The 20,845-nt window shown below is 40.0% G+C and overlaps 1 long non-coding RNA gene across 11 annotated transcripts in view; it reads left to right on the forward strand.

Moving 5' to 3' along the window:
• LOC110257443 (uncharacterized) overlaps positions 1–20,845 on the forward strand; it is a 678,610-nt gene that overhangs the window by 138,142 nt on the left and 519,623 nt on the right. For all 11 annotated transcript variants that reach the window (XR_014832642.1, XR_014832644.1, XR_014832643.1 and 8 more), the window contains one exon: positions 1,854–1,942. This is a non-coding gene — a long non-coding RNA (uncharacterized LOC110257443). The remainder of the gene's footprint in view (positions 1–1,853; positions 1,943–20,845) is intronic.

Below are 20,845 nucleotides of genomic sequence, written 5' to 3' on the forward strand. Positions count from 1 at the left end.
CACCTGTCTTTCACACCTGAGCATTTCTCCTCAGAGCACTTACTGCTGTCTGATGCTATTGTGACACTTCTTTGGTCCTTAGTTTACTCTAAGTGTTTGTCTTATTTAAGCTAGGACTTCAGTGCTTGGATACGTACCCAGTAAGTGAATGATCCACAGCAGAATGGATTTAAAAGTTGAAGATGATATATATTAACTTTTTTTGAAGTTAATGTTTTTGCACCCAATTATTTTATAAGACCATTCTTTTTCTGTGTGAATCACTGCTTTATACATGGACAGGGCCATCTGTTAATTTGCAGTTGTAATTGTGTCCACAGATGGGTGTTAAATTATAGACATGACCAAGAAGACATGGCAGAACTTGTTACCATCCTTTGCCAATGGCCTTTTTAGCATTCATTTTAGAGACTGGACCAATTATTCAGCTTAGAAGCCCCTACATAAATCAAATTAATTGTCTATAATGGCTGGTTCAGAGAAGTTTTGTTATGCCAGGAAGGTTTGTTTCAGAATGTGAATTGTCTTTGAGCTTTGAGGAAACCTGTCTGTCCCTGTGATCAGGCCCAGGGATCATGAAGCCGGGCATTAGAGATTATGCACGCCGTGGCTGTGTTCTAGCCGCATACCTGCAGTTTGAGAAAATCCATTTGAGTCTTCTTTTCACAGAATGCTGCTTTCTTTAGGCACATCGCAGATTTTGGTCACATTGTTTTTCACTGCCAATCAGATGGGTGATAGGAATCAAATTAAGCGATGTGTCCAGTTTTTGACATTCTGTATGGTGGCAATAAAAATCATGCCAGGCTACACGTAGCGTAGAATTTGCCATCTGTGATACTTGTTTACCAATTATTTTTAATTTGGAGTTTGTCATCACTTTTGATAAGCGGGAGGGCATCACAAAATTTTCCAACCTAATGAGGAGTTTAAAATGCTTTGGCTTTATCAGAAAATGCACACTGCCTAATGAAGACTGGGGTTGGTGGGCAGTGTCGTGGGCATCTGTGGCTTTTTCCTGCTCACATTTTACTTCCTCCTCTAGACCACCCCTTCAGTTATTCCTCATAGGCCCACCTGTCCCCAGGCCCATGCGTTTCAGGGGTGTCTGGCTGCTCGTCTCTCCTCAGTCTCAAGGGGCAGGTCCATGACCACGGCTGGCATCAGCACGTTCTAATCCACACCTACACCATTTGGTTCAGGCTCAGTGTGGTCCAGTGAGCCTGAATATCACGGTGTTTGCAGAAGCTGCTGAGAAAAAGGCTGTGAGGGTGTAAATCTGGAGCATCTGTAGCTGTAAGAGAAAGGGACTGGCTTGAAAGCAAGTGCAACAGAACAGAAGGGAGAACTGAAGATGGAGCGAGAGGAAGAGAAGAGAGGAAAATCTGAGATAAACTTCTGATAAGAGTGTTTGAATTCTACTTCCAGCTACCTTGAAAGGGAGGGCCACATTCCCAGACGCTTTTAGTCTTTCATTTTATTTTTTGCTTAATCGGCTTTGATTTATGTTCCTGTCATTCGAACCCCCCACTGCTAAGCAATAGATTTGGACTTGCTAGACCTAAGGATGGGCTTCCAGTTCTTTAGAAGTTGGAGTGAGTTCGTCTTAGAATTCCTAAGTCACAGAGACCCAAAGGTTTTAGTTTAGTTACGAGCTTTATACGATCAATTTGTGAATGCAGTTTCTCATAGCTAAGCCTGTCCATATGTTCTAAAGAAGATTCTAGAGGCCACATTTTCCGGGAGCCTTGTGACTTTTTATTTTTCTTCAAGGATGGGGTGAAACCATTATTCGGGAAGCTCAAACCAAAAAGGAGTTTGTATTTTCACGTGGGTTTCCAATTTATTTCTAGCTGAACACTGATGGAGAGAAGAGGCAGATCACCATATCATCTCTTCAATTTCAGTTTCAAAAGATGCTGCTGCCGGTCACAGGATACCCGTGAGTAGCACATTTCCATAAAATGAATTTTGACAACTTTCCCCCAAATGTGTGTCTTACTTTAGCTTTTGATTTGAAAGGAAAAATGGAGATGGGTCAGAAAGATAAATAGAAGTGATACTGACAGTGTTTGGGGCTGCCAAATAGACTCTATCTCAGAATTTCTGTCATTTTCTAAGGCACCTAGAATTTTTAATCTGTCGTGTTCTCCACTCCTCAACTCCATGGTTTCTTTAGAAGCTCCTTTGTCTCAAAGGAATGCCCCCTCTACTCCCCCCCCCCCAGTTTAATTCAGAGAGGTCAAGGTGGAAGATCTCATTGTTTGGGAATCCTTTATGTATCTACAAAATTTGTAAAAGGCTCCTAGATGCAATTACCTAGAATTTCACATGACTATGTTCAGGTAACAGTCGTGAGAGGAACTGGCTTGAGCAATTCACAGGATCAATATTTTTATACTGGCACCAAGGTCTGCCTTCTTTTTATTAAGCTGACACTCCAAATAGTAGCATATTAATATCAGATTCGTTTAAAAATAGGTCTTGCTTATCTCCTTGACATCACCTGAAAGACATTCTTGTCTAGCTGGCTTATTACTTGTCACTTTCTCTCAGAAGTTCACAGAAAACTTGTCTTGATTATGTGAAAAGTCTGACTAGTTTGGGATCCAGCCAATAGAGACACTGCAATTGTAAAGCAGGACAGGCCCGCAATTGTAAATTAAATAAATAAATAAATGCGTTGTGAATCAAATATAATTTTAATTTTTGAAGAGTTTACTTCTAGCCTGGTGTTGAGTGAATTGTGAATTATTTATGGTAAATTTGCTCAATAAATATTAAGCGTTAGTTACATAACACCCAACCTATCTCGCGGTACTTCAAATCAATTTATTAACTTTAAGCTTTCCACTTTTTGATGTCTCCTCTCCAAAACTCAGAACTTCTCGTCTCTGAGGCTAAGGTCAGCTAATGTATGGACTTGATTCACGTGACCTAAACAAACCTTAACAAACCTTCACCCCTCCTGAAGTGTAAGGATTCTCCCAGAAAAGGAGAGAACCCACATAAATACAGAATGTTTAGTTATTCATGAGATCGTTGGAGATTTTAGTCCTTTAAAGCTGGTCCTGCTCCGGAAGGGACTTAGTGCAGCCCTTCCGACAGAAGAGACGAGCATCTTCTAGATCACGTTTCTAGAACACGTCGCCCTCCCCAGCGCTGTTCTTCACCTTGCGCCCTACTCGTATTATCCCATAGGGTGGGAATCAAGGCGTGGGCTGGGGCCACTGATTTCTCAAGGCTGGACCTGGAGAGGCTCTGCTTTCAAGTCACCCTCTTGGCAGGTCTTTGAAAATCCATCACCAAGCCGACTCTTGCGCCTCTTGGCGGGTCTCAAGTTCTCTTTGTCTGTCAGCTCGGGTTATCCGTGTCACCTCTTTCAAGGGCAGCTCATAGCACGGAAGCTTGTTTTTCCCGGAGCGAAGACTCAGAGGAAGTGAGAGAGGGAAGTCCTAGTCTTGTGGGTGCTCATTTTTGCTGTGGCATCTTGTAACCTTTGCCATCCGACCTGGGCTTGGTTCTACCTCTAGTACTGATTCGCTGTGTGATGTGGTCAAGTTTTTTTTAGTATCGCTCCGCCATAGTTTGCTCGTGCGTTAAACAGGAGTACAATAACTCCTCACTCCTAAGCTTGTAATAGTAATTTTGTGCAGTAATAACATCATAATAGAAGCGCCTTGCACGATGCCTAGTGCATAGTAAGGGCTAGGTTAAAATAGTTTGTCCTTCTCTCTTGTCCTGAACATCCCATAGCGTCTACCAACCTTGCATCTTGCCAGGTCTTATGCATCCCACTGCTGAAGAGCAGTGTTTGAGTCTGAATTTGAGTCTGGGCTTTGCTACATCCCCACTGTATGAACAGGGCAAACGCATGTCTTCAAGATGCAGTTTCTCCAGTTATTAAATGGGGAAAGTAAAGATTACATAAAATATGTAGTGGGTTTAGCATATGCCTGGCAGATGATAACTGATCAATACATAGCAATTCATATTTATCTGAAAATAATTACTCAGTGAAAACTATTAAAGAAATCAGTCATTAGTACAAAAAGTGTAGGCCTTAGCCAAAGACTATCAAAAACTTGGTTGGAGAAACTCACCCATGCCCCAGACTTCTTGCCTTCTTCTCTCTTCCTCCCAACGTGGTAGTTTAACAAGTACTCTCTCTCTGTGGAGCAGAGGGCGCCTTTTAAGAAAGCAATAGTTTGGCTAATCTATGGGGAAAATACAGACAGGAAAAGCAGACTTAGCCCAGAAACCATAAACATATACGTACAATAAGCTGAGAGGCAAAGGGAAACAGAGGGAAGTGGTGATTTTTCCCTGGGGAACTACAGTGAGGACAGAGGAGGGAATAGTGTGAACAGAAAGGGGTTGCTCACAACCACACGGTGCTGCAGAGACGCTGCGTGCTGGCTGAAGAGAGAGTGCATCGAAAGCTATCCATTCTTCTTGAATATCCCTAATTCTGTTTGAATTTTATGTCGCTTTGGGTGGGAAAAAAAAAACAAAAAACAAATCCAAAGCAAAAACCACCTCTGCAATGGGGACACTCTTCAGTTCCTGTCCCCCGAGACAAAGATGTGAAATAGCGATCTGGGGGAAAAATTGTAAATTATGTTCCTTGTGTCTTGTTTTATTCTTTTCCTCTCTACATGCTGAACCCTCAACCTTTTGCCCTACCCCATCTAACTGCTATCTATGAAACGATGCTTGTCCTGGAAAACACACTGATCAATTCGCATGTGTTGCTGAAAACCATTTTCCCACTTGTGGTGCCCTGTCGGGCTTGTCCAAGCTCAGGACCAGACCTTGTGGTGCTCTGAAAATGGACTCGGTTAAGCAGCCCTGTTTCCACTCCACCTTCTGTAATGATCACCTAGAGGCCAGTGTGACAGGGTATGGTCTGGAATTTTAAGGATGATGATTCCCAGCCTGCGTCTCTCTTTGCTCAGGCTTGGCGACCAGAATAAGGTCACCTTTTGATTGCATAGGTTTATTCTCCCTTTTACACAGCAGGGGCTGAGCTATTGAAAATGGGGCTCAGGAGGAAAGAGAGAGAGAGAGACAAAGTGGATATCTGTCAACCACACTAGGGGATCATTTGAAACGCAGGAAAATGTGGGATAAGGTAGACTCTCAGCATAGTCAGTAAGCGACTTGCATGTGTTATCATACATCACACAACTCTGGGCACCCTGTGAGTACGAGCAGGCACACAATTTACTGCCGTGCCGGAGCGAGCTCGTTTCTTTGAATCTCTTTGACTTTCTTTGAATTTCTTTCTTGTTGTGGAGCTTCCGAATTGAATCCAGAAGGGCCATTACTGATTCCATCCCAGGCATCCTTCCCTGTGTGGGGGGCTGGCTTTGAACTCTTAGCAACTGCATAAAATAAAAATGGAAGCCGTAGAGCAGAGGTGTTCACACACAGTCAGAAAACTGGCCCCTTCCCTCTCTGGAGGTGGAGCCTTGGGTAAGGTTCCTGACTGTTCTGTGCCTTAGCCACGTCATCTGTAATACATGCATGCTTGCCAGAGAGCTGTGAGGTTAATGTTTCAATCGAGCAGAAGGGACAGCGCCTGTTCGCATTATTCTATAATCCTTTGGGATATCACAGTGAAGGTCCTCATGCTTCCTGTCTTTGTCTGCAACTCGAACCACGATTTTCATTTTGGACCCTCAATAAATACTTATTTTTCCTTAGATACCATGATCCCCTGTCAGAGTTGAGTTTTAATAGTTGTTGGGTGGGTTTTTTTTTTTTTTTTTTTTTGGCCTTTTTAACTATTTCTGGAGCATTCTTGATATAGATTTGGATATGTCTTGTTCTTGTTATGGTTACTTTTTGCATTGCTCTGTTCCCAGTTTTTATAAGTGTTTACTTTTTCCTTCTGCTTTCACCAAAATTGTTTCATTATTCCTTTATGTTATTATTGCAGTGCTTTTTGTGTCTTCCATACTGAAAGTTATAGATTTTATTCCTATTTTAAATTTAATATCACAATACCTTGCAGATAACTAAAGGAATTTATAATAAACTCTGATTACAGCCTCATAAAAATATGCCTGTCTTTAGTATATTATTTTAATCATTTAATCCAATACATTATTTTATATTGACAATGTTTGTTTAGATATGCCTACCTTTGTCCGTTTGTCCACTAAGTCTTCTTGCACCTCCAGTCTTACTTCTGGGAGAAAATTTAAAGCATAGTAAAGTATTTTAAAGTATACTCTTGAACATTTTCTTTAATAAAAGCCTGTTTATAATAAAAGTTCTCTTTGTTTACATAAAAATAATCCTATTTCAACTTCTGTTCTTGAGACATAATTTCAGTGGTCTGAGCTATGCTGGTGGAGAGTTAGATTCTTTTACCTGTTGCTGTAGAGAAGCCGTCGGAACAATTCTTTCCTCGATTAGGACCTGTCTTTTTACTCTGACTGCTAATAAGCTCTGCGTCACGTCTTTCACTCTTCTCCATGGTCCCTATGTAGTGTCTGTGTGTGATTTCTTTTTATTTATTTTGTTCCAGTGTCTTTTCATTGGTTTGAGACTATAGTCAGCATCTCTCAAAATATTTTTTACACTATTTCCCTCCTTCTGTCCTTTTTGGACTCCGATTAAATGTACATTGGTTTTTTTTGTTTTTTTTTGTTTTTTTTTTGTCTTTTTGCCATTGCTTGGGCCCCTCCTGTGGCATATGGAGGTTCCTGGGCTAGGGGTGGAATCGGAGCTGTAGCTGCCAGCCTACGCCAGAGCCAGAGCCACAGCAACGCGGGATCCGAGCCGTGTCTGCAACCTACACCACAGCTCACGGCAACGCTGGAACCTTGACCCACTGAGCAAGGGCAGGGATTGAACCCGCAACCTCATGGTTCCTAGTCGGATTTGTTAACCATTGCGCCACGAGGGGAACTCCGAAATGTACATTGGGTTTTCATTCTCTCCTCCCCATCTTTTAACCTCTGTTTCATAGTGTTCACCTCTAGCCAGCATTTTGAGTAATTATTTCAGATTTTATTGTTCAGTAATCTCTTTTGTCATTTATGCCTAATTTGCTGTGTAACCTCTCTTTTTTTCTCTCAATTTCAATATTTTTTTTTCAATTTTTAAAAACATGATTTCATTCCTTTCTCTTGTGAATCTGCTTAGCTATGTTTGGTTCTCTTACTGAATGCTCCTTCTCTCTCTTTTATTTCATATTTTTGATTTAAGCTTTTTGCAGGATTATTGCTATGGTATATTTCATAATTCTATTAGGTGAAATTCTTGGAGCCTGGATCTGCTGTCTGTTGCCTGTACTGACATTTATTCTTGTGTTTTGTTTCTTTTCACATTTTACCATCTTTGACTGTAAACTCGTACATATTTGATCTTAAACTGTTGGGAACTTTGGGCTTAATTCGAAGATGTATTTTTCCATAGAGGATTTGCGTTTTTTTCTTAACAGAAAATAGTAGTCTTTACTCAGGTGAAACTTTAAAAATGGAGAAACAAATCCTTTTAGGGTCTCTAGCTTAATGATGAAGTTTTATTTATGGCTTTATTACATTGCCATTGGCCACATGCCCAATCAGTGCATTTATGTTCACCCCCCCCCCCCACAGTGCTCTCTGCATGTCTTTATTTGTGACTTTTTTGTTTGTTTGTTTCAGCCTATGGTTTTTGTTTTATGAGAATATATAACCAGGCTCCTGAGAGGAACCTCCATGCTCTCACCAGTCAGCAGGACTCTAGCTCATCTTTGTTTTGTTTTATTGTCTCTCTCTGCTTTTGATTTCAAAACCTGATGGCAAGAGAATGAGGGAAAAGCTTGCAATTAAATTATGCTACAGTGAATATGGCTAATAATGTAAACATTTACTACTCATCTATCAATCTTTCATCCATGTTTTCCATAAATATTTGCTGAGTATTTCCTTTGTAGCAGGCGCTAGCCTGGGTACAGGATACACAGTGGCAAACAAAACAGATGTGCCCTGTTGTGCAGGAAGATGGATCACAAGCCATAAGCTAAAGAGCATCCCTTCGGGAAATGGGGAAGGTTTAATTTGCAATTTCATTATGTAAAGAATTCCTACTATGCCGATAAGTAATAATCTCCACCATTTGTGCAGAATTTTATGGAATAGAGACAAAGTCCTATAATGGTATTTTGAAGATAGGCTGTGAGGGATGTGGTAGAATTAGAAAATCTCCAGTGATTTCTAGCTTTGAGATCTTTAGTCCATTCCTTAATCTCTCTGGTTCTGTTTTCATATCTGAGCAATGAAGATGAAAATGCCAATCTTACAGGATTGCTGCAAGAATAGACTTAGGTAAATAATGTGGTTTTAATGGTGGCTTGCAGAAGAAGTAGGTGATACCTCTTTGTTTTGTCTCCAGAGTTATTCACATGTGTGAGAATATAACATGTAAGGAGGTGCGTCTAACCCATCTCCACCATCCCTGGCAAGCCATGCATAGCAAGACTATCAGATGCTTTCATTGTAATAGTCACAGTGACTTAGAAATCTCATTATACCTTTCCACAGAAAAGAAACTCCTGGACATGGAGAACTGACTTGGGCTTGCCAAGAGGGAGGGGGAGGGAGTGGGAGGGACTGGGAATTTGGGGTTAACAGATGCAAACTGTTGCCTTTGGAATGGATAAGCAATGAGATCCTGCTGTATAGCACTGGCAACTGTAACTAGTCACTTATGATGGAGCATGATCATGTGAGAAAAAGGTATACATTCATGTGTGACTGGGTCACCTTGCTGTACAGTAGAAAATTGACAGAACACTATAAACCAGCTATAATGGAAAAAATAAAAATCATTATATTAAAAAAAAATCTTGTTATAAACATCTGATCTGGAGTTCTCTCATGGCCCAGCAGGGTAAGGATCTGCCGTTGTCACTGGTACAGCTCTGGTTACAGCTGTGGCGCAGGTTCAGTCCCTGGCCTGGGAACTTCTCCATGCCACAGGCATGGCCAAAAAAAATAATTGGAATAATCATCTGATCCACTTGAAATTGAAAATTGAATTAAACAAGGAGAGGAGGCTCTAAAGATGAGTGGATAAAGTTTAGATGATCTAAGACAAAGAAATAATCATTCGTATTTGATTTTTACCATCTCCCTTTCTTCTTGTGACCGAAACAGTGACAAGAACAATAAAATAAAAGAATTAAATCAAAATAAGAAAGAAACAAACTATGTTGCTTAAACAAGACACATAAGTAAGATAGAAAAAAAAATCCATAAGGCTCAGGCTTTTTTGGTTTTGATTTTTTTTAATTTTATTTTTTAAAAAATTTGCATAGCTTAGAATTTGGAATATCATGAGCACACAAAATTTGTTTATTGAGCAGAGTTAGAAGTGGAGCAAATGGAAGCAAAAGTGAAGCATTTCCAGTGAACGTATTTTATTTTACTTTATTTTTTTGAATTTATGTTTGCCGTTTTTAAGGTCAGATTATTTTTTATTAAAGTATAGTTGATTTACAGTGTTGTGTCAATTTCTGCTGTACAGTTTAGTGACCCCATTATACATACACATATATATATGTATATGTATATATATACACACATTATTTTTCTCATGCTGTATTTCATCATGTTCTATCCCAAAAGATCAGAGTGGGATGGATGGGGGTTTGGGGTTGGTAGGTGCAAACTATTACATTTAGAGTGGATAAGCAATGAAGTCCTACTGCATAGCACAGGGAACCATTTTTGCTCCTTTTAAAAATGTTTTTTTTTTTAAGCTTTATTGAAGTACAGTTAATTTACAAGGGTGTGACAATTGCCGCTGTACAACCAAGGTAACCCCGTCGCACATGTGCACATATCCATTCTCTCTCGAGTTCTTTTCCCACGTAGATCATCATAGAACACCAGGTAGGGTTCTCTGGTCCCCGGTGGCCAGAGCCTGGGCTTTAGACGGGGACAGACCTTAGATAAAATACTGGCGTGTGGGTGAGGACAAAGGATTTCATATTTTGAAGCCTCTGTGTCCCCCTCAGAAGCTCTGCAGGAACGTCTACTCGTTTAGATGTGCAGTCGAGGAGAGCGAGTTCCTGCATCAAGCAGACTTTCTTGGGCTGCTTGCGTTTCTTCATCACCAGTTTCTCCACAGCCACCATCACCATTGTTACGCGTAGCCTATGTTCTGGAATCAGTAACTCTTCTCTCTTTGTACGTAAGTAGACAAGTATTTGACTCTGAGTGTGAATCTCTTTTTAAGTATTCATGTTTTTGTGAACAAAGAAAAAGGCACCTAGGATGGAATTTCCCTACGAGTGAAGAAAAAAGACATGTCAGTTCTGTCCCCTGGAATAGTTAGGAAGACAGCGATGCCCAGTATTACGGCTGTGGTTGAGGCCCCGAATCATTATGCCAGAGGAAAAACAGATGACATGCTTTTAGCCAATTACCACATTTTGTTTCACTGAATAGGGAACCAAAGAGCTAAGACTAAGAGATGGAATTTCCCCCCCCCCACCCCCCCAGGCCATGTTAGGAAGGGAGAGGAGAGGGAGGAAGCTATTAAGGAGAAAACCTTTGGGGCAAAAGTCAGATTTTTATGAGGCATTCAATAATATATTTTTGCCTTGTTGTATATATTGTAATTCTTTTCCCTGCCTCCCCACAAAATCTTTAGTAAAATACTCATTTCTGGCACCTTATAGATTCTTATACACCTTGATCTCATTAATTTCCTTGTCTTCCCTGTAATCCTTCAATAAGAAATAAAAGAATATGGCAGTGTTTTAAAATTAAGGCAATTTAAAATAATATTAAGAATGAGAATATAATGAGCTTGTAAGGGGAGGGAGCCAGAAGGGGAGATGGGACCCTGGGGACTTCAGGGAATCCTCCTGCTCAAAGGAAATTTAACTCCGATGCCAGAATCCTAATAATGTTCTACTAGAATCACCAAAGTCTCAGCCTGAAATCTTAGTGGCAAATGGATTATTTGCCTCCTCCAGCCCTCTGTCCTCCCATGCCCCAAATGAAAATGCGTTTCAAGACATTATCAAACTTATTTATTACCTGGTGCCAAGAAATGTACTATTTTACATGTTATTACTTCATTGCATTTGAAACCTGTTATTATCCCCATATTCTAAATGAGAATAGAAACTGAGTCTTAGAGAAGGGAAGTACTTTTTCCAAATGAAGAGCTGGGATTCAAGCCAGGCCAGCCTATTCCCAATCTCTTTGCTACCATATTTTAGTGTTCTTTGGTTTCTCCATTCAAACCTAAGGGGAAAAGGATGAAGTTTAAAGCAGACAGAAGAGAGGGAGATTTTTAATGCCTAAGGTAAAGGAGTAGGCACAAATGTCTGACGGGTTTATAGTATGACTTTGTGGAAATAGATGTAATTTGAAATGCAATTAAAAGAACCCGTGAATGAAATGGAAAGAGATGGGCGAATGGTGCTGTCTGCAGAACACCAGTTGTGCATAGCAATGTCATGGATAAATGCCCATCTGATAAAGAGGTTTTAATTAAACTAAATAATTTATTATCCATTATACTTCCATGAATTAAAAAGAATATAATCTAAGATGCTTTATTTCTCTGAAACAGGATTGTATACCATAAATTCAGCATGCTGTGTGTTCTCAAGCGAGAAAATGTCCAGATTAATAAAATGCAGGGGAGATAATAATTAATTTCCGTTATACTTGAACCCTTGGCACATTCATCCACATATTTTCCCTCGTGCAGAGCTAGACATTCCTTCTTCTTGGAAGGGAGCTGCATGAAAACAAGTTCTTTGTAGGAAATTTAAAAATTTAAATATTAACCAGTGACATGAGTAATTTGATGAGATAAATATCAACTCTCTATTTCATATACGTGCATATGCACTCTCTAATGTAATTACCTGTGTATAATTTATATATACACATATATCCACAGGTGTATTACTGTTTATGTCGATAAATCAACATATATTCATAAAGACTCTTCAAAGCCACATATGCTCTTTCAGGTTTATCCACCTTTATTTTTAAATGCTTAAATATTTGTTAGATATTCAGTGAAAGGCATATACAAAAAAAGACCTAAGTAAAATTGTAAGAGGTTAATTAAAAGAAAATACGTCCTGAAATTTTTCTTCCTAATTTCTTTCCTTGCCATTCCTCTCCATAAAGACAACCACTATCAATAATTTCTTGTGATTCATTGAGAAAAAAAAAGTTCAAACCAGTAGAAGTATTCTTATCTCTGTATATTATCTCTGTATATTCTTTTAAATACTCGCAAATGAGATCACATCTCATACATTGTCTTGAGCGTAGCTTTTTGTCACTTAAACCTTTCCCATCTCAAAACCTATAAATACAGCTTGTTCGTTCTGAGAATTTATTGTTATTTTTTAGGGATATGAACTCTAGTTTATATAGGTCTTATGTTGATGAACACTTCATATCAAATAATGCCCCAGATAATTTTCTGTTAAAACAATGCTGTAAAGCACATCCTTACGATATTTATTAAAATTTTGATTTCTAGCAACGGAATTGTTGACTGGTAAGCTACGGGCATGTGAAATTTCAGTCATTATTGCCAACTTGCCATCCAAAGCGTTTGCCAATTTATACCTACTGACAGTGTTTCCCTTCACCAGTATTGAGTGTATGGATCATCAGTGATTCAGCAAGACAGTTGAGTATTGCAGAATTTTGTAGGGTCACTCACAGCAGTTTTTCTTTGAAAAGGAAACCCCTTTTGAGTACTTCAAAAAATAAAATTTTGGGAGTTCCCGTCGTGGCGCAGTGGTTAATGAATCTGACTAGGAACCATGAGGTTGCGGGTTCGGTCCCTGCCCTTGCTCAGTGGGTTAACGATCCGGCGTTGCCGTGAGCTGTGGTGTAGGTCACAGACGCGGCTCGGATCCTGCGTTGCTGTGGCTCTAGCGGAGGCCGGTGGCTACAGCTCCGATTCAACCCCTAGCCTGGGAACCTCCATATGCCGCAGGAGCGGCCCCAGAAATAGCAAAAAGACAAAAAAAATAAATAAATAAAATTTTGAGAAATTGATTTTCATGCAGTTTTCCAGAATCATAGGATTCTTGAGTGTTACGCATAAACACAAAGCATGATTAATTAGTCACCCAGCTAGGAAACGTGGGTAATTGGAGAAAAGGTCATTTTTAAAGGTATTTAAGGCATTTTTTTCCCCTGATAATAGAGCTCGTTCCAGGTCATTAAAACATAGGAAATTCAAAAAAGCACAGCAAAAGGGGAATATTTTCTTAATGATATTTTTAGCGGGATATAGTTTACAAGAATGAAAGTATCCTTGGTTCATAATTTTGTATGTATCTTTCTGTTTTTCTTTGCCCTAGGGTCCAACCCTATCTGTCTACCTATATAGCCAAACAACAGATACAGGACACACTTACATTCGTGTGTGTGTGTGTAGTACATCTATTTCCATAGATTAAAGGTTAAATAATCTGCTTTTTGTTTTGAATCATTTCTAAATGATTTCTAAATAAATTTTGTTTTGTTTGTCATCATTTCTAAATGTACTTTTTTCTTCCCCCTCTTGTAAATACAGACACCCAACTCCTCAAGTTGTCTCTTAGAATTTTATTTTATTTTTTGTTAAAGCCTAGTTGATTCACAGTGTTGTGCTAACTTCTGCTGTGCTGCATAGTGACCCAGTCATACATATCTTTTTCTCATACTATCGTCCATCATGTTCTGTCCCAAGAGACTGGCTAGAGTTCCCTGTGCTGGACAGCAGGACCTCATTGTATCCATTCTGAACGTAATCGTTTGCATCTACCAACCCCAAACTCCTCACTGATTCCACTCCCTCCTCCCTCCCTTGGCAACCACAAGACTTTTTTCTATGTTAGTGAGTCTGTTTTCTGTTTTATATATAGGTTCATTTGTGCCATATTTATTTTATTTTATTTTTGCTTTTTAGGGCCACACCTGCAGCACATGGAGGTTCCCAGGCTAGGAGTCGAATCAGAGCTACAGCTGCCAGCCTACACCACAGCCACAGCAACAGCCACATCAGATCTGAGCTGCGTCTGTGACCTACACCACAGTTCACGGCAATGCCAGATCCTTAACCCATTGAGTGAGGCCAGGGATCAAACCTGCAACCTCATGTTTCCTAGTCGGATTTGTTTCTGCTGTTCCATGATGGGAGCTCCCTGTGCCATATTTTAGATTCCACATATAAGTGATATCATATGGTATTTGTCTTTTTCTTACTTACTACACTTAATATGAGAATATCTAGTTGCATCCATGTCACTACAAATGCTATTGTTTCATTCTTTTTTATGCCTAGATAGTATTCCATTGTGTATATGTGCCACATCTTTTTTTTTTTTTTTTTTTTTTTGTCTTTTTGCTATTTCTTGGGCCGCTGCTGCGGCATATGGAGGTTCCCAGGTTAGGGGTCGAATCGGAGCTGTAGCCACCAACCTACGCCAGAGCCACAGCAACGTGGGATCCGAGCCGTGTCTGCAACCTACACCACAGCTCACAGCAACGCCGGATTGTTAACCCACTGAGCAAGGGCAGGGACTGAACCCACAACCTCATGGTTCCTAGTCGGATTCGTTAACCACTGCGCCACAACGGGAACTCCTTTTTTTTGTTTTTTTTTTTGTTTTTTTTGTTTGCACATCTTCTTAATTCATTTATCTGTCGATGGACATTTAGATTGTGGAACTGTCTTGGCTATTGTGAATAGTGCTACAGTGAACATAGGGGTGCCTGTATCTTTTTGAATGTAAGTTTTGTGCAGATATATGCCCAGGAGTGGGATTGCTGGATCATATGGTAGTTCTGTACATTAAAATCCCAGGGATGCAAGGATTCTTCAGTATCCACAGATCAATCAGTGTGATACACCACATCGCTAAACTGAAGAATAAAAACCATATGATTATTTCCGTAGATGCAGAAAAAGCTTTTGACAAAATCCAACACCATTTCTGGTTAAAAACTCTCTAGAAAGTGGGAATAGAGGAAACCTGCCTCAACATAGGAAGAGCCATATATGACAAACCCACCACTCACGTCATTCTTAGAATTTTAAATCCAATTCAGGTAAAATGTAGGGAACTTCTGTCCCTTCTTAGCCTTTGTTTTTGGAACATGCTCTTCTTCAGCTCTTCCTAACTGTTCATCAGGAATAATAGGGTGTCTTCATGAAAGAAAGAAAGGATTTGCTTGAATAAAATCCCACAAGGCATGCTTCTTTATGTCAGCCAATGTGGCATTTACTAGCTTATAAACATGGACAGTAATATTGTATAAAGTGCAGCACCTGCCTTTCAGCTCCAAAGCCCTCTCCTTACCTTGCCTCATGGTAGATACACCATAGAGAAGGATCTTAAAACTATGTCTGTTTCTTCATTTGTCTGCACAATTTCAAAATTTCCCTGAAAGGCAGGGGCTGCATTTCAAAATTGCATTTATATCACTGTAGTGAGCCCGGTTTAACCTCTGTTCTAAAGCCTTTTACTTAATTGTGTTCAAAGAGTTGTGCTCAGGACAGCCAGTCTCAGAAAATTCTCAAGACTTTTTCTAAGGTCACCTGCTGGATTGATCTGTCACGTGTGTCATTAAATTTATGATAGCAAACCCCTTCCCCCGAGAGAAAACTAGAGGAAGGGTGACTCTTTCCTCTTCCTTTGTGAAGTTGCCTTTTAAATTCGTAATTTGTGAGTTGGAACCATGCAAAGGTAGGGACAGAGGGCCCACAGGTGAATGGTAAAAATATGTCATTTGTAAACAGGAACGATTATTTTTGAAGAGTAAATGAGAACTCATGCCCTGACAGATGCTGTAGTGACAGTCTGACAGATGGTTCAGTAGCTGAAAGGAACTTTGTTACTGGAGAGTCTGGTGTGCTTGATTCCCATGTTTGTGTGCCCCCTGCCCTTTCTCTGACTCACAGATGTGAGGAAAGAGGTGAGCCAGGACAGTCTGTGTTCTGTCCTGTGTTTTTTCTTCTCTTGGTCGCCCTGAAAGTCAGAGACTTTCCTTTGAAGACCGAAGTTGTAGAACACGAGGGGTTCTTCTAAATTCCATGTGTGGGAGAACAGATTGCCCCACTGGAGTGCAGTCTGTTTAGAATCTTTGCAAACATCGATGCAGGCTTCGAGGAGCACGTACTATTTTTGAAGTTAAGAAGACTCAATATCATTGACTAATAAGTTGATCAATTCACTAATTGATTCAAGAAGATCTTTCAAAGGAATGTTTGGCTTTCAAGAAAATTCTTCTAAAGTCCATCCGAAAGAATGGACTTAGGACTGACTATCCTTATGTGAAAACTGAGAACCCGTAAGTGTACTGCACGGAGTTGTGTTGATGTTCATTTTTGCTCATGTGTGTAGAGCTGTGTGTCTGCAGTAAAACAGATAGAACATGAAAAGGTTTCCAGTTTCAAAAATGTACATAAATAATATTCAAATGAAACAACTCGTTCAGTATTTATTGAGTGTCTACTACTGTAACATAATTAAAAATTTTAAAAGCTTAGCCTTGACCCGGTTTGGAGGCCCTGGCTAGAGGCCGGTCAGTTTTCTTTCTTGAGCAGCTGATTAGGGACAACTCACACACCCACTCTCTTGTCAAGCTTCTGCATTTCCTGGTCACTAGGCCTAATCTCCCCAGGGCAGAAACTAGGTGCAGGCCCTAGGCCCCAGAACCTTTAAAATTATTCTGATTAGCCAGTCCACAGGGAACCCACGAATTGGAGCTCACCTCACCTTGCTCCAGCTTGCTGTTCCTCAGTCCCCGGGGGCCCCTTGCATGGCCCCAGCCTGGCAGTCTCCTTTCCTTTACCTATAGGTAACAGAGAATCCTGCTTCTCTTCTATCCAAGTGTTAGTGTGTTGTGTCTCTCCATCAAAAACTTTTTTAATCTTAGGAAACAATTGCCTGCCCAAAAAGTTTTCTGTGTGCTGGAAATATAACATAGATTAAGCAAATCCAAAGCCATTCTCTCACGTAGCTTTCTTTCTCATGGATTTCGAGATAGACAAAAGTCAGGGAGAATATTCATATCACACCTTGACCAAAAAAAATTTTTTTGGAGTTCCCTGGTGGCTCAACCCGTTAAGGATCTGGTATTGTCACTGCTGTGGCTTAGGTTGCTACTGTGGTGCAGGATTGGTCTCTGGCCCAAGAATGTCATGGAAGGGTATAAAGGATAAAGTGTTTTTATCCTATGTATGTATATATATGTATACATATATATATGTAAAATGATATATACTGTTACATATATGTTATTACATATTGGTCAGAAGAAATCTGAATATTCTAAAGGAAAACTGAAAATGGCAATGGCATGACAGTTGATAAAGTCAAATTTAATTATTCAAAAATCACAGGGAGAACAGTAAAAATGGAAATTTTCATGAATCATTTTAAAAATTAAGTTAAACATTATTATAAAGAATAGCACAAACCATATACAATTTTGTAAATTAAAAAAAATTGTAAAGCATGACACAGAGGCACATTTTTGTTCAACTTTTTACTGAAATTGGAAGAATGATAAAAATTAGATAAAGGAGAATTGGGACTTGCAGCTCATAAAAGTTAAGATATAAAGAACTGATAAGGTAAAATGTTCTGTCTACATTTTCTCTGACAGGTGAATAGATGCAGTGCTGAGCTGCACTCTGAAGCTTAACTTGAATTTATGTGCACCAACTGATATTCTTTTTTTCACTGTTCATTACCCTGGTAATTACAGTATTGACTGAAAGCTTAGTTTAATTTGTATCAATTATACAAAAACCATTTCAATACACTTTTTTTTTTGCCTTCTTGATCAAAGCTTGCCTGAGAACATTTTAAGTGTGTTTCTGCCCTTGAACTTCATCTGCTAATAAACCCATTGAAGTTGTGAACTAAGTATCAAGTGAGTCATGCTGATGTGATGATGGTTCTTGGTTCTATATGCAAATGATATGTTCCCCAAGCTTCTAATGATTTTTGACTTGGCTCAGAATTTAATGGATAGTATGAAAACAAATCAATCAATATCTTAGTGGATATATTTGCAGCCATAAACTGCACTTTTGTCTAGTGAAAACTGTGAACCTTCTAAAAATTCCAGTGCGAATAATTCTAAAAAGAAAGGAGAGTCACTTTAACCACAGTTTTGTTAATTATTTCCTATCAGTTAATCTCTCTCTCTCTCTCTCTTTTTTTTTTTTTCTTTTTACAGCCACACTTGCAGCATATGGAAGTTCCTAGTCCTGGGGTCGAATTGGAGCTGCAGCTTTGGCCTATGCCACACTGGATCCAAGCAGCATCTGTCACCAATGCCCACAGCTTGCAGCAAGGCCAGATCCTTAACCCATTGAGTGAGGGCCAAGGATTGAACCTGCATCCTCACAGAGATAATGTGTCCTTACCCTGCTGAGCCACGATAGAAACTCCAGTCCCGGTTAACCTCACAATCGTTTCATTGACATCTCTTTTTTTTCTCAATTTTTAAAGTTTTATTGAAGTATAGTTGATTTATAATGTTATAATTTCTGTTGTACAACAAAGTGATTCAGTTATCCATATACACACATGCATTCTCTTTCAGATTCTTTTCCCATATAGGTTATCACAGAATATTGTTTTATTTTTTATTTTTTGTCTTTTTGCTATTTCTTGGGCCGCTCCCACGGCATATGGAGATTCCCAGGCTAGGGGTCCAATCGGAGCTGTAGCCACCGGCCTACACCAGAGCCACATCAACGCGGGATCCGAGCCGCGTCTGCAACCTACACCACAGCTCACGGCAACGCCGGATCATTAACCCACTGAGCAAGGACAGGGACCGAACCCACAACCTCATGGTTCTTGGTCGGATTCGTTAACCACTGTGCCACGACGGGAACTCAGATTATCACAGAATATTGGGTAGAGTTCCCCGGGCTATAAAGTTCTTATTTAGGTCTTACAGTAAACATGAAGAAAGTTGCTTCATTTTATGGATACAGAAGTTAATGCCCAGGTTGATTAAATGCCCTGCCCCTGGTCACTCAGAAAGTGCTCAGTGAAAAATTGTATCTGACCTCAAAGCCAATATTCTTTGCAATCTTCCATGTTGTTTAAGGACTTTTAGTGTGGGTGATAATAGGTAGGTAATTAGTTCAGAGGCAGGGGACAGTGTTCAAGGATTTTAGAAAGTGGGCCAAACTCTTAAGAACTAAGCAAGTCCTAGTCAAAGTCTACGTGATCAGCCCAAATGCATCTGGATCGAAGCCACTGAATAGAATGGAAGTGGCATGGAGATGCAGTCCAGTCCCAAAGAGGCAGAGGGGTTAGCACTGTGACGCACACCTGGGGCTTGGCCAATTTAGTTGTTTCTAAGAGGCGAAAAATGGCCTATGGTTAACAAAAGAATCATTTAGAAGTAGAGCTAGGCTTTGGTTAGAGATCCAGTCCTAGGCCAGGGTCAGTGTGATTCACCGGACGCTTGTACTGTGTATGCGCTTGTGCACCTGGGGAACATGACTTATGACCAAACCCAAATGGGTGATGCATTCATGGTTTATTCGTGTTGGGGGGTGTGTGTTTTATTGCATTATAACAAAGGACCACAAACTCAGTGCCTTGAAGTGGCACCCATTAATTATCTCATCGTGTCTGTGGGTCAGGAGTCCATGTACAGTTTAGCTGTGTTTTTTTTGTTTGTTTGTTTCATTTTTTAATATTAGGTCTCACCAGGCTGCAGTGTGTTAACTGGGCTGTATTCTTATCTGGAGGCTTTACTGGAGAAGCATCCACTTCCAAATTCATTCACGTTGTTCCAAAGTGAATTTCCTTGGCATCACCACTCACAGACCCTCAGGTTTGCCTGGCTGTTGGCCAGATACCACTTTCTGAGTCTCCTAGAGGAGACTCGTTCCTTGCCGTGGGGCTTGTCCTTTGGTTGGTTACAGCATGAGAGCTTGCTTCTGCGAGGCCAGCCGGAGCTCACGAGCAAGGCTGCTTAGCAAGATTGTCTTTTATAATGTAATGTAATCGTAGGAGTGACATCCCATTGCCTTTGCCATGTGCTGTTAGAAGTCGTAGGTCCCATACACAATCGAGGAGAAAGGGTTAGCGTATTAGAGAAAAGGTGTGGGGCAGGGGTCCTGGTGGTCCTTTTGGTCCGTGTCTCACAGATGGTGAAACAGACTAATTTACTACCATCTGTTTGCTGCCATGCTAGGAGAAATGGTTTAATCAGGTTTTCAACATATTTGATAGTTTGTGTTGAATGGAAAGTGATCACTCCCAACTTTTGGACACACTTTAAAAAATCTGGATTCAGAGACAGTATACTCGCCTCTTTTCTTTCTTTTTCACCGGTCATACTTTCCCACATTGGAGGTGTCAAGGGCTCCCCAGCTTACTTACCAGCTCATACGCCAAAGGCACCTCCGCTTGTCTATTCATTTCTGCTACACGGCTTGTTTCTCTCATCTTGACTCTATGAATACTCCTTCCCTAAACCATTTCATTTAGTCTCATGGCTTTAAATATCAATAGTATACTGAGTATTACCAAATGTATATTCCAGATTAAACTTCTCTGTATTCGACTATCCGATAACCTACTTAACCAGCTCCACCTAAAGCTCTCAAATTCGTCTACAACTTAACAAATCTAAAAATGAACTCCTTCAAAAATAAAAAGTGACCACTTGATCTTCCTTTAGAATCTTTCCATCCTTTCCTCTCTCAGGAAATAAGTAAATTCTTTTAGATGTTTAAATAAAATAAGAGGAAAACAAACACAAAGCTTGGTGTTATCCTTGAATCTTTTCTTTTTCTATCGCAGCTTGTTCAATTTGAAAGC

Source organism: Sus scrofa, chromosome 17, assembly GCF_054392235.1.
Source record: "Sus scrofa isolate SSC_HxYL_T2T_F1_AM1 chromosome 17, Sscrofa_HxYL_maternal_Yorkshire_Landrace_v2.0, whole genome shotgun sequence".
Lineage (NCBI taxonomy): Eukaryota > Metazoa > Chordata > Mammalia > Artiodactyla > Suidae > Sus > Sus scrofa.